This window comes from Lactuca virosa, chromosome 9, assembly GCF_052849685.1.
Source record: "Lactuca virosa cultivar CGN04683 chromosome 9, Lactuca_virosa_CGN04683_v6, whole genome shotgun sequence".
NCBI classification, from domain to species: Eukaryota; Viridiplantae; Streptophyta; class Magnoliopsida; order Asterales; family Asteraceae; genus Lactuca; species Lactuca virosa.
In genome coordinates this window covers 166,802,576-166,816,975 of record NC_136434.1, presented here as the reverse complement: position 1 = coordinate 166,816,975, position 14,400 = coordinate 166,802,576, and positions in this window count along the sequence as shown.

Below are 14,400 nucleotides of genomic sequence, written 5' to 3'. Positions count from 1 at the left end.
GCTTGGAGCATGGGACAACTATTGTTTTAATTCAAGTATAAAGTTGATAGTTTGAAACAGTATACAATGAATAATGTGTAATCAATATGGTGATAAATAAAAAATGTTTTTATTTATATTCATAAGTTCTGAGACCATATTGGATTCGATTATTCTTGTGTTTCACTTTGCATGTTTTGACTTCCAGAATAACTAAGTCGTTCTTCCTGAATGACTAAGTTATTCAAGCCATCCATAGTCGGTCATATGTTGGAAGTAGATATGAATCAAGACTGTCATGAAGCTGGATTGTAGATGTCCAAGGTATGGGACATAGCAAGGATTGCTGCAACATTCATGAGTGCTCATAAGTTCTGAGTATTGGATTTAACCCACGCTCGCTGGTATCACTTCATGGAATTTATCTCGAGTGATCGCGAGACGGTAATATCATATAAGTCTTCAAACCTAGAGATATGACTTGTTGCCTATGAGTTGGTTATACATTGATTGTACATAAACGCATTGGTAACTCGATGTTATAAAACGTGCCTTTGTGTATGATTCAACAAGTAGTAGAACACTCTGTAATGTCTATTGACAAGTCTTTGTGACTTTGTGCATAATCATTACAAGAGGACCAATGCATATAAGTTTAGAATCTAACAGATTTAGGTAAATGGCAGGAATTTGAAATTCTTGCATTTGCGGTAAGGATTTGGGATTGTGAAATGAGTATCATTGGAATTATGTTAAATCGATCTATTTCACAGAGTAAAGATCATAGACAAACTTAGTGTGCACACTTGGTGTATGGCATAACTAATGTTTGGAAAAACATAGTGTGCATACTTGGTGTATGGCATGACTAGTGTTTAGAAAAACATAGTGTACATGCTTGGAGCATGGGACAACTATTGTTTTAATTCAAGTATAAAGTTGATAGTTTGAAACAGTATACAATGAATAATGTGTAATCAATATGGTGATAAATAAAAAATGTTTTTATTTATATTCATAAGTTCTGAGACCATATTGGATTCGATTATTCTTGTGTTTCACTTTGCATGTTTTGACTTCCAGAATAACTAAGTCGTTCTTCCTGAATGACTAAGTTATTCAAACCATCCATAGTCGGTCATATGTTGGAAGTAGATATGAATCAAGACTGTCATGAAGCTGGATTGTAGATGTCCAAGGTATGGGACATAGCAAGGATTGCTGCAACATTCATGGGTGCTCATAAGTTCTGAGTATTGGATTCAACCCACGCTCGCTGGTATCACTTCATGGAATTTATCTCGAGTGATCGCGAGACGGTAATATCATATAAGTCTTCAAACCTAGAGATTTGGCTTATTGCCTATGAGTTGGTTATACATTGATTGTACGTAAACGCATTGGTAACTCGATGTTATAAAACGTGCCTTTGTGTATGATTCAACAAGTAGTAGAACAAGCATGTGAGTCAAAGTTTATATGTTCCTTCTTGGATTAGAAGCAATATTTGGGCCCCTAGATGATTTTGTGTTGACCCATGTACCGGGCCCGGTCAAAACTAACTTGATCTGTTCAATTAAGTTCTATGCCAAACAAATCGGAAATCGAGAAACAAACTGCTGGACAATAAGTAAGACATTGTTCCATGTATTTGTCCGGCTGATATCTAGAACAGAGGATTATATGATCACTTATCTTAAATGGAGTATCATCATCATCTCAGTTCCGCGAGACCTTGAAAGAGCTACGATTGCTGATCGACTCCTGAAGTTATTCTTGCAGATATAGTTATTAGACTTATCCAAGTGGGAGACTGTTGGATTAGGTGTCTAAGTTCATAACTATTTCTGGGATGTACTTGACCCGATTAGCATGGTCCATTTGGGTTGCATGGCATCATGCATTTGGATAGACTAAAATGAGAGAAATAACACTTAAGGTTTATTAATATATTATAAGTTCTAATATATTAATAGTATTATTTAATTAGTATTGATCAAGAATTAATTTGGAATTAATTAAGTGATCAAAAGAAGACTAATTAAATATATGGGTTGATTGTGTAAATCATCCATACTTATATAGTGGGCTAATGCTTCATGGATTATCAAGTTGGGCTAAAACCCATAGGATGCTCCATGGATGCTCCATGGTGGTTATAGAACCCATGGGTCATGGAAATGAAAAGTCATGACAATTAGGGTTTACATGGTGTAACCCTAATTGTAACACACTATATAAGCATCCTTATGTTCACCAAAAATTGGCCACTAAGCATACAAGTGAGGGCTAGCCGATTTTAGAAGTGTTCTATTTCTCTCAAGGTTATTCCAAGTGTATTTGGTGTTGTGTGAGACATTTGAGGCATCACACTTGAGGTGCTAGGCTCACAAGGTTCTCAAGGAATCCAAGCAACTAAAGGTATGTATTTCTTACTAACTTTTATGTTTAAAAGTTCCCCATGTATGCTAGATAGGTTAAGAACCTTGGAAAAACAAATTTGCATGTATCATAGTAAAACATAGATCCAAGGTTTCTAGGGTTGCATGTACACCTTAGGAGTGTTAGAATGCTCAAAACCCTTCAAATAACACCTCAAGGCTCGAAAACACACTAATAATGGCTAGGGTTTCGAGATAATGCTTTCTGGGAGTAATAGGGACGATGGAGGCTGAGGTAAGTTGTTTAAACAGGGTGCAAACCCTCAAATTTAGGGTTTCACTCAAACAGCACCTACTCGCCGAGTCGGTCTCCCGACTCGTCGAGTAGGCCACTTAAACTTCCCGCGGACCATGACTCTACTCGACGAGTTGGGCCACCAACTCGTCGAGTCCCAGAGGAAATGCATGAAGTTCTTGAATTACATATGTACCAGGAATCAGGTGTTACAAATCTCCCCCACTTATTTTAGACTTCGTCCTTGAAGTCTGCTACTGGGTCCTGAAAAAGCTCAGGGTAATGCTCCCTCATCTCGTCCTCTAGCTCCCAGGTCCATTCCGAGCCCTTGCGGTACTGCCACTGCACCTTTACCAGCTCCACTCTTTTGTTCCTCAGATCCTTTGACTTCCTGTCAATGATCGCCACTGGCCGCTCGATGTAGTTCAGGCTGCCATCAACCTGAATATCCTCTAAAGGCACCACTGCCGAATCGTTCACCAGACACTTCCGCAATTGGGAGACGTGAAAGGTGCTATGAATCTGACTGAGTTCGGCTGGCAGATCCAGCATATATGTCACCTTGCCCACCCAATGTAGGATAAAAGCGATATATGTAGGCCCTTCGATGATTTAGTGATGACAAACATAAAGTGCTCGGCCGGGCCAGGACTGATTTGATTTGTTCAATTAGTCAGTCGTCATAAATCGGAAATCGGGAAACAACACATAGACTGAGAGAATGATTTCAATCCATGTCTCACGTCTATACAATATCTAGAATGGAGGAATATATGATCCCTTATCTAAAGGACGCGTATCTGATAAGATCAGAGTTGACAGCGGCTTTTGAAAGCTACGATTGCTGATCAGGATCTGAAGTCATACGCAGAATAGTTATTAGACTTATCCAAGTGGGAGACTGTTGGATTAGTGTCTAAGCCCATAACTATTTTGGTATGTACTTGACCCGATTGCGAGCATGGTCCTTTTGGGTTGCCTTCACCAAAGCAACTTGATAGGATGATTTATGGAAAAAGAGAATAATTATGATTTATTAATATATTATATGAATAATATATTAAGAGAGAAATCATATTATTTAATTAATAATAGTCAAGAATTAATCAGAATTAATTTTGTGGCTAAAAGACATTAATTAAATAAAGGGGACTAGAACTGTCAATTGTGTGATAGTTGGATATTGGGCTAATGGACTCCATAGAGGATGGAGTGGACGAAATCTATGGGGAAACCCATTAGAATTCGTCCAAGGCCTCTAAAAGGAGGAGTCCATGGGCTGCTTAGGGCCTAAGCAGTCAGATTAGGGTTTCCAAGTTCAAAACCCTAATAGCCTCACATATTTAAAGACCCCTAGGGCACCAAAAACGTGGTTAAGCTTTCCTTAGGGTTCTTGGACGTTTTTTGGTGCCTCCTTCTCTTCTCCTAAGTCATCCTCTTGCTCTTGGTGTTTATGAGCCATTAGAGGTGTGACATTTGTGACACTAAGCTTTTAGAAGCCAATTACAAGAAGGAATAGATTGTTATTACTACATAACAATCAAAGGTAAGATCTAAACCCTATTCTTATGTTAATATCGATTATCACATGTTAGATCTAGGGTTTATGGCTTTGGATGATTATTGCATGTTCTTTAGACAAACTAGATCCAAAGCTTTAGGGTTTGCATGTACACCATAGGAATGTTGTAGTGCTCAAAACCCATCAGTGTTATCAGAGCCTAGGGTGCTTGTTTGATGTATTTGATGCTTAATTGTTCATTGCTTGCTTGAAAATCGAAGTTTTTTTTGCTTCTGACTGGCAGACTCGCCGAGTCCATGAATGGACTCGACGAGTAGGTCCTACTCGACGAGTTCCATTGTAGACTCGACGAGTCCAGGGCTCTGGTGCCGGGATTTTCGAATTTTCTGCCAGATTTTGTTGAGGATAATTACAAAACTCGTTTTTCTTGCCAAAATCCGAATTTTTAAGTTTGGAATGATTATCCTCATCAAAATTGATGGATTTGGTTAAATATGGATAATATAGGATTATTATTAGTTAAATATTTGACCTAGTAAGTTTGAAAAGTTTCAATTTACACCCCTTAGGTTTTATAGTTTAAATTTGAACTTTAAAAGTTTTAGTTTTGAAATTTAAATAGTTAAACCCTAATATTTTGAAAGGTTTGAAAATTTGTCCTCAAGTTTTGGAATTTAAATTTTTGATTAAAAGGTTAATTTGGAAATATTTAAATTCCAAACCCTAATGTTTTTAAAATGTTTCAAAACTTGCCCTCAAGTTTTGGAATTAAAATTTTTTGATTAAAAGTTTAATTTTTGAAATTTTAAATTCTAAAACCCTAGTTTTGAAAAGTTCGAATTATACCCATATGGTTTTATTAATTTAATTAAAAGTATAATTAAAAGAGAGTTAATATATCCATAATGACATGGTTTATGTTCAATTAAATTAAAAGGTATAATTTATTAAATTAACCCACATAGTATGTTAAAAGTATAAAATACACCCTTATACTATATATAACATTAAAAGTCTAATATTATATATATGTATAACTTAAACTGTTAGTCTTACCGTTAGTAGGCCTCATTCACGAAGCCGATCTATAAGGGGGGTATAAGGTTATGGCCTATAAAATGGCCGTTTAATGGGTGTCCACTCTCACTCACCACTTCCTTGATTGGTGGAGGGTCGTTAGCCGAACGGGTAGGATAGGGCAAACCATCTCCTCATTAAAAGTATAATGAATAAAGTAACTAAATGTTTTTTTACAAAATTCCCAATCTTAGTTACTTTAGGAAAAAGTGAAATCGATGCAATTCTATGGAATTACACTTTGTACCCTTGTCGAGACAATTAGTGGAGTGTGTGTGGTTAACCGACACACTAAGTTGGGTTTGGCATTGGTAGCGAAGGGTGACTCGATGTTTGTCATAGATCGATGGAGCGTGTGTGGTTAACCGGCACGTTGATTAGGTGACTGTAACATTGAGGGCACCAAGTACATTCGCATGGTTATTCACACCTTATTTGTGATCCTCGACATCCCAATCACAAATGAAGGTCATAATCGAGATTAAACATGACATTGAAAAGTTCAATGAATCTCAAAAGATCTAGGAGTTTCAATTCCTTTAAAACTTAATCTTCAATTTTCGTTTTTCATGGTGGAAATTGGTAAATCGTCATTTACCTACCTTCAAATGTTCTGTGAGTTGGATTACGGCATCCATCTTCCAATTTGTAGGATATTGTGTTGGGTCCTAGCCTTAATATCTCATTTGGGTGTTTTATTATGGACTCAATAAACTAAACTTGAATTTTCTCCCGTTTCATAGATGTCAAAGTCTGACAACTATGGTCTTCCTAAATCCATTGGAAAAAGGTTTTCCACGTGAAGACGATATTCCACAATTGTATTATGGAAATGGAAATCATGCTTCATTTCCTCCACCTCCTCCAATAATTCTCCCTGACCCACGTGTTCGAAGACTTGAAAAGTTCAAGGTCACTCAAGCCCTATTGGCAAAAGACACGAAAAATGGAAAGTCTATATGTGCTCATGTCTTGGATAAAAGGTTACATATTGATAGATTGGGATTGTTGGGTGTCGATGTTTAAAGGAAGTTGGCTGTAGACTTGGTTCTTCAGTCACTTCCCGAATCATATGGTAAGTTCGTTAGAGAGTACTATATGATGGACCACGACATAACCCTTATTGATTTGACTTATTTGCTTATTGCTGCTGAATCAGAAATGATTTGGTGCACCGGTCAGCAAATTTGTCTGGTAAATCAATATCCCAACCTTCTATGGGCAATGGCAACATTGGAAGTCCAGAAAAATTTTCTCTACGCAAGAGAAAGGCTGATTCTGAGATAGTCCCGTGTACCATTCAGAAGAGTCCATATGTTTCTACTGTCAAAAGAAGGGGCATTGGTTACGAAGCTGCCCTGACTACCTGAGAGATCTAAGAGATGGGAGAGTCAAGATGTATGACTCTGCTTCAGGAAAAATCCACTATCTAACTCCATTAAGTTCCTATTTGGAGATTCTTAATACATGATGTGATAAGATTACATTTTGATGTTTTGAAGGATCGAAGAAAAGGAAGGAAGCTTAAAGGAAGGAGCGAGCAGAGTCTGATCGCGAAGAAATGGATTACGATCGCATGGATTCAATGATCGGATTTTTGAGCTGCTGCTTAGAGTTATGATGGATTGCTTAGGAATACGTAATAGCATAGTTTTCGTTTGCATTGTAAGGATTTATTTTTTCCTCAATAAAATAAATTTTGATTTTATCTTATTTATATTTCCTTGCAATGGCAATTGTGAAAATTGATGTATGTGTGTTTCTATTATAAGCAATGTTAAATGGATGTGATTCTTAGTTATGTTATTTATGGTAGCGTCGTGATTTTATAAGTAAGGAAAGATTCCCATCGCCCAAGTTTCAATTGGACAGAAGCTTGGAATCATATGATTTGAATCATGTGATTTATGGAAATCTTGGTACTTAGAAATTTTAAGGCCAATTCCTTGACAAAGAGTCAAGTAAAGGACTAGGAGATCGAGTTCACAATGTTGTGCACTGGTCAAGTCCACCATAAATAACAATAAGATTATTCGTCATGATTTACTAAAAGTCTAGTAAATATGATTATGCTTACAAGATTAAGTGTAATTCTGAATCATTGAAAAGTTTCAATGAATGGCAAAACGAATAAGAAGAATCAATTAGGCAAGAAAGATAAAAGGTTCTCCAATCTAAGAAGAAGGGAGAGTAATTTTGTATCGTGTTTTATGATCGTCTTAAAGATTATAAGAACCATATTACAATTCATCCTCTAAGGACATCTTGGTGTATTAGTATGGATAAGAAGGGGAATGGGAATTGTTGAAATGGTTAAGTCAATAAGATGAATCGTACTTCGTACCAAAATCAATTCTTAGAGTCATACTCCAAGATTGTGAATTGAGTGACATAATCTGAAGTAGGAATATTCTTACACTAGCACATTTTGGTAAGTTGTGATGTCTTGGATAAGACAAAGACCAACTAGTACCAAATTGTGTGTAGGTTTGTCTTGATAAAGACACACACTGACTCTTGAATATTTGTTTTGTCAAGAAATATTTCTTGATAAGAGAATCTTATATGTCAAGAGGTCAGTGGGAGTCTAAAGATCTTAAAAATTTTCAAGAACAAATCAAGAAGTAAACCTATTAAACACTAGCACACGACTTGAGGATTGTAACCTATCGTGTTGATAATTTATTTATGTGCCAATCCAGTTGAGTGATTATGCATATGAGTTCTACGAGTTCTCAATTGAATGCATAAGGTCAAACACCTTGATCAATGAAAGTACATTGACTGGCATAGGTGAGCTGCTGAATAACTTGGAAGCAATGGTGGGACCCTTGATGGCAAGAAATTAAGAATGAACAAGTTCTGTCCATAAGAGTTTGAATTTGTCACAAACATTCTCTTACGATTATGCTTATGACAAATTTGCATGGATAGGAACACATGCACCATAAAATCTAAGTGTCATAAGGTTTCTCTCCTTCATGAAAATGATTGTGAGGAAACGCTTTCACTAAGAGAGATTTTAAGGAGATAGCGATTATGTAAATTGCATTCTCAAATTCGATTATGATTACGGCATCCCTCTTCATAGTTCGAATTGTGAGATTTGGCAGTTAGTCTGAAAATTTAGGACTTAGTAATATAAGTTCTGAATTAGTTTAGAAACGCATGTGAGCTATCTAAGGAAAGGTGTGTGAATTTGAGAAGATTAGATAAAGGCTTATCGAAGCACATCGTATTGGAAATATGAACTTTGGAAAGTCAATAAGTATTGTCTTTTAGAAGTCCAACTGTTTTCTGAATACGTGTCAAAGCTAGTGGGAGCATAAATGTTATATGGATATAATCATCATGTTAGTGGGAGCATGATTAGAATTGCAAGTTAGCAATATAAATTATAGAAAACAAAAGTTTCACTTTGCAAAGTTGCATAGGTTAAAAAGTTGTTTTGCTATAATTAAGGGAGAGAATATTATACTTCGTTTCAAATCTAAAGGTTTAGATCGATAAATTTTGATCAAATTTAGTCAAAAAGATATATGAATGTTATGTTGAAAGGATTCAACGTAAGAGAATTCTACATATGGTGATAATTGTTGCGTTCTCACACTCGATTATGATTACGGCATCCCTCTTCATAGTTCGAATCGTGAGAACATGGCAAATAGAAATAGAAATATTATAGAAAAAGACTGGTAAAGTATCATGTCGTTGTAATATTCGACCATTCTAAAATTTTCCAAATGCCTAGGGCATTAAGAGGGAAAGAGGACTAGAATCGGATTTGACTGAATTAGTTAAACAACTGTCAAGGATAATCTAATGTTCGCCGAGGATTGGTCACTTGTGGACAGTTAGAAGTATAGTCATGGATGGACCATATTGACATTATTATGAATAGATAAGATTCTATTTAAAATGAGTTGTCAGATGGAAAATATGGAAATGTTTCCATATTGGGAGTTGGACGTTAAGAATCTGTGTGTCTAGAAAAACTTTTATGCAAGAAGGATGTTCAAAGGAATGTACTTTGAATGTGAGACTTCATGTCTATGGAATTGTCTTGTAACAATCTCCGATAGAGCATTTTGTAATTTCATTGGCCAAGTCTTGGTGACTTTTGTGTCGTGACATTACGAAAGGACCGTTGCATAAAGTGTTAGAATCTAACATATTCTATAAGTGGCAAGAATTTGGTATTCTTACACTTGGTGTAAGGATTGGGAATTGTGAAATGAGTGTGATTGAAAATGTTATTCAATTATACTATTTCACAGAGTAAGGACCATAAGTAAACAAAGTGTGCATGCTAAGAGCATGAGACAATTGTTGTTATAATTCAAGTAAAAGTTGATTTCCCGAAACATTATACAATGAATAATGTGTAATCAATATGTTGATTAAATAAAAGGAGTTTTATTTATACTCAAAAGGTTGGGACCATATTGGATTCGATTATTATTGTGTTTCACTTTGCATGTTTTGACTTCCTAAATAATTGAGTTATTTGAGAATAATCGAATTATTTGAACGTTCCACAGTCGCTCATACTTTGGGAGTAGGTATGAAAGAAGATTGTCATGAATTGGTGTGTAGATTGTCTAAAGTGTATTAGACATAGCAAAAGTTTGCTACAACGTTCATGAGTGCTTATGAATATGATTTGAGCATTGGATTAAACCCACGCTCACTTGGATCACTTCATGGATTTTATCACGAGTGATTGGTGAGACGATAATATCTTATATTCTTGAAACCGAGATGTGTGAGTTGTATCTTGCGAGTCGGTTGCACATTGATAATATGTAAACGCACCAGTAACTTGGTGTTATAAAACATATTGTTGTGTTTGATTCGGTGAGTAAGTACAAGCGAGCATTGAGTTGAAGTTTATCCATTCCTTTTACCCAATGTAGGATAAAAGCGATATCTGTGGGCCCCTCGATGATTTAGTGATGACAAACATAAAGTGCTCGGCCGGGCCAGGACTGATTTGATTTGTTCAATTAGTCAGTCGTCATAAATCGGAAATCGGGAAACAACACATAGACTGAGAGAATGATTTCAGTCAATGTCTCACGTCAATACGATATCTAGAATGGAGGAATATATGATCCCTTATCTAAAGGACGCGTATCTGATAAGATCAGAGTTGACAGCGGCTTTTGAAAGCTACGATTGCTGATCAGGATCTGAAGTCATACGCAGAATAGTTATTAGACTTATCCAAGTGGGAGACTGTTGGATTAGTGTCTAAGCCCATAACTATTTTGGTATGTACTTGACCCGATTGCGAGCATGGTCCTTTTGGGTTGCCTTCACCAAAGCAACTTGATAGGATGATTTATGGAAAAAGAGAATAATTATGATTTATTAATATATTATATGAATAATATATTAAGAGAGAAATCATATTATTTAATTAATAATAGTCAAGAATTAATCAGAATTAATTTTGTGGCTAAAAGACATTAATTAAATAAAGGGGACTAGAACTGTCAATTGTGTGATAGTTGGATATTGGGCTAATGGACTCCATAGAGGATGGAGTGGACGAAATCTATGGGGAAACCCATTAGAATTCGTCCAAGGCCTCTAAAGGAGGAGTCCATGGGCTGCTTAGGGCCTAAGCAGTCAGATTAGGGTTTCCTAGTTCAAAACCCTAATAGCCTCACATATTTAAAGACCCCTAGGGCACCAAAAACGTGGTTAAGCTTTCCTTAGGGTTCTTGGACGTTTTTTGGTGCCTCCTTCTCTTCTCCTAAGTCATCCTCTTGCTCTTGGTGTTTGTGACCCATTAGAGGTGTGACATTTGTGACACTAAGCTTTTAGAAGCCACTTACAAGAAGGTATAGATTGTTATTACTACATAACAATCAAAGGTAAGATCTAAACCCTATTCTTATGTTAATATCGATTATCACATGCTAGATCTAGGGTTTATGGCTTTGGATGATTATTTCATGTTCTTTAGACAAACTAGATCCAAAGTTTTAGGGTTTGCATGTACACCATAGGAATGTTGTAGTGCTCAAAACCCATCAGGTACTCCCCATGACCCTCTGACCAACCTCACCCCAGCATATCGGGGTCCTGCACTTCCTCCCATACAACATCTCGAAAGGAGGACGGTTGATACTCGCATGATAGCTATTATTATAAGAGAACTCCGCCAACAGAAGGTAAGTATCCCAACTACTTCCAAAATCTAAAACACACGCCCGCAGCATGTCCTCCAGAGTCTGGATGGTCCGCTCGCTTTGACCATTCGTCTGCGGGTGAAAGGCGGTGCTAAAGTGCAGACGAGTACCCAGCTCGTCATGAAACTTCTTCCAAAACCTGGAAGTGAACCGCACGTCCCTGTCGGAGATCACTGAAACTGGCACCCCGTGCCGCGGCACTACCTCCCTGATGTAGATGTCGGCCAACTTTTCGGCCGAAATGCTCTCCTGAATCAGAATGAAATGGGCGCTCTTGGTCAATCGATCAACGATGACCCAAATCGAATCTACCCCTCGTGCGGTCCTGGGAAGCTTCGTGATAAAATCCATAGTAAAATCCTCCCATTTCCACAGCGGGATATCCAATGGCTGGACCTTGCCCTGAGGTCTCTAGTGCTCAGCCTTGACCTTCCTGTAGGTCAGGCACCTCTCCACGAACCAAGCTACATCCCTCTTCATATAGGGCCACCAATAATCAAGACGAAGATCCATGTACATCTTCGTCGCCCCGGGATGGATAGAGAACCTGGATTTGTGTGCCTCCTCCATCAATACCTGGTGCACACCTCCATGATACGGGATCCACACCCTACGGTGAAGAGTCAACAATCCCCGACTATCATAGTCGAAGGAGGAAACCTGACCCACAATTCGCTCGCTCTTCCGATGTTCCTCCTTCATGGCCTCCTGCTGTGCCTCCCGAATCTGCTCCAACAGCGGAGTCACAACTGTCATCCTCAGATAGATGTCCTCGATCGGCGCTGTCTTGCGGGTAAGCGCATCGGCCACGACATTGTCCTTACCCGGGTGGTAGAGGATCTCACAATCATAATCCTTTAGCACATCAAGCCACCGACGCTGCCTCATATTCAGATTTGGCTGATCCATGAGATACCCTAGGCTCTTGTGGTCCGTGTAAATGGTATAGCAAACCCCATAGAGGTAATGACGCCAAATCTTAAGGGCGAAAACGACAGCCCCCAGCTCCAAATCATGCGTCAGATAGTTCGCCTCGTGAGGCTTCAGCTGCCTCGAAGCGTAAGCAATAACATGCCCTCTCCGCATCAATACCGCGCCCAAACCTGAGATGGACGCATCGCAATATACCACAAAATCCTCCATTCCCTACAGCAGGGCTAAGATTGGTGCCTCGTACAATCTCTGTCTCAACGTCTCAAATGCGGTCTGCTGCTCAGGCCCCCAACGAAAGACCATGACTTTCATTGTCAACCGGGTCAGGGGCACGGCTATCTTGGAGAATTCCTGAATGAATCTTCGATAGTAGTCTGCCAGTCCCAGAAAGCTCCGAATCTCAGATGGAGACCTCGGAACCTCCCACCTCATCACGGCCTCCACCTTGGCCGGATCAACCGAAATCCCGTTCTAGTTGACAAGGTGCCCAAGAAACTGCACCTTGCGCAACCAGAACTCACACTTGGAGAACTTAGCATACAAGCTCTCCCTCCTCAGAGTATCCAGAACCTCCCGCAAGTGCTCCTCATGCTGCTCTCGTGTCTTGGAATAAACCAAAATGTCATCAATGAAAACTATCACAGACCGATCCAACATCGGTCTGCACATGCGGTTCATGAGATCCATGAACGCGGCAGGAGCATTGGATAGCCCGAAAGGCATCACCACAAACTCATAGTGACCATAACGCATCTGAAAGGCGGTCTTCTGCACATCCTCCTCCCTGACCCTCATCTGATGGTATCCTGAACGCAAATCGATCTTGGAGAACCAAGATGCTCCCTGTAGCTGGTCAAAGAGGTCATCAATCCTCGGGAGTGGGTAACGGTTCTTCACCATTACCTTATTTAGCTCCCGATAATCTATACACATCCGATGCGACCCATCCTTCTTTTTCACAGACAGAATCGGGGCTCCCCAGGGTGAACTGCTCGGTCTAATGAATCCTTTGTCTAACAGCTCCTGCAGCTGTATAGACAACTCCTGCATCTCAGGAGGAGCCAATCGATATGGTGCCTTGGCTATCGGAGCCGCACGAGGGACTAGGTCGATCCTAAACTCTACATGTCTCTCCGGAGGTATCCCAGGCAGCTCCTCGGGGAATACATTCGCGAACTCTCATACTACTGGCACATCGACCACCGTCGCCTTACCCGCCTCCCGGGTATCCATAACGTAGGCGACATATCCTGCGCAACCCTGCTGAAGGTAGCGCCTAGCCCTCGCTGCTGAACATAAAGCTGGCCCTCGCTGTGGCCTCTCGCCCTGAATCACCAACTCTCCCCCACTTGGGGTCCTGATCCGCACCAACTGCTGCGCGCAGTCGATCACCGCCCCATTGGGGCTTGGCCAATCCATACCTATAATAACCTTATTCCCCCGCAAAGGTATAGGCACCAAGTCTACCATGTAGCGCTCCTCGAACAGTCTCAAAACACAGTCTCTGAAAACTTCTGATACTCGTACTGACCGGTCGTCCGCAATCTCGACCTCTAGAGGGCAATCCAACATGCCCGAAGACTCAGAAAACTTCTTGCTAAGCGCAAGAGAGACAAATGATCGGGTAGCACCTGAATCAAACAACACCTGAACTAGGATACCGTTCACATGGAACGATCCTAAACAGAGCATACATATAACATATCAAAATCACAGCGACATAAAATGAGAACATGAGGAAGCAATCATACCCGTCACCACATCGGGTGCGGCGCGTGCCTCCTCGGCTGTCAACTGAAACGCTCGGCTCCGCACCACTGGAGCCTCTGCCTTGACCTTCTGGCCATCCGTAACTCGTGTTGTCGCTGGAGTCGGCACCACCACTGGCGCTGCTGCTCATACTGCTGACAATCTAGGGCAGTTGGCCTTTTTATGGCCCCTCTGATTGCAATGGATGCAAATCAGGTATGATGTCTGAACTGTAGGGGCGGGGGCGGTAAAATCCCTGCCAAA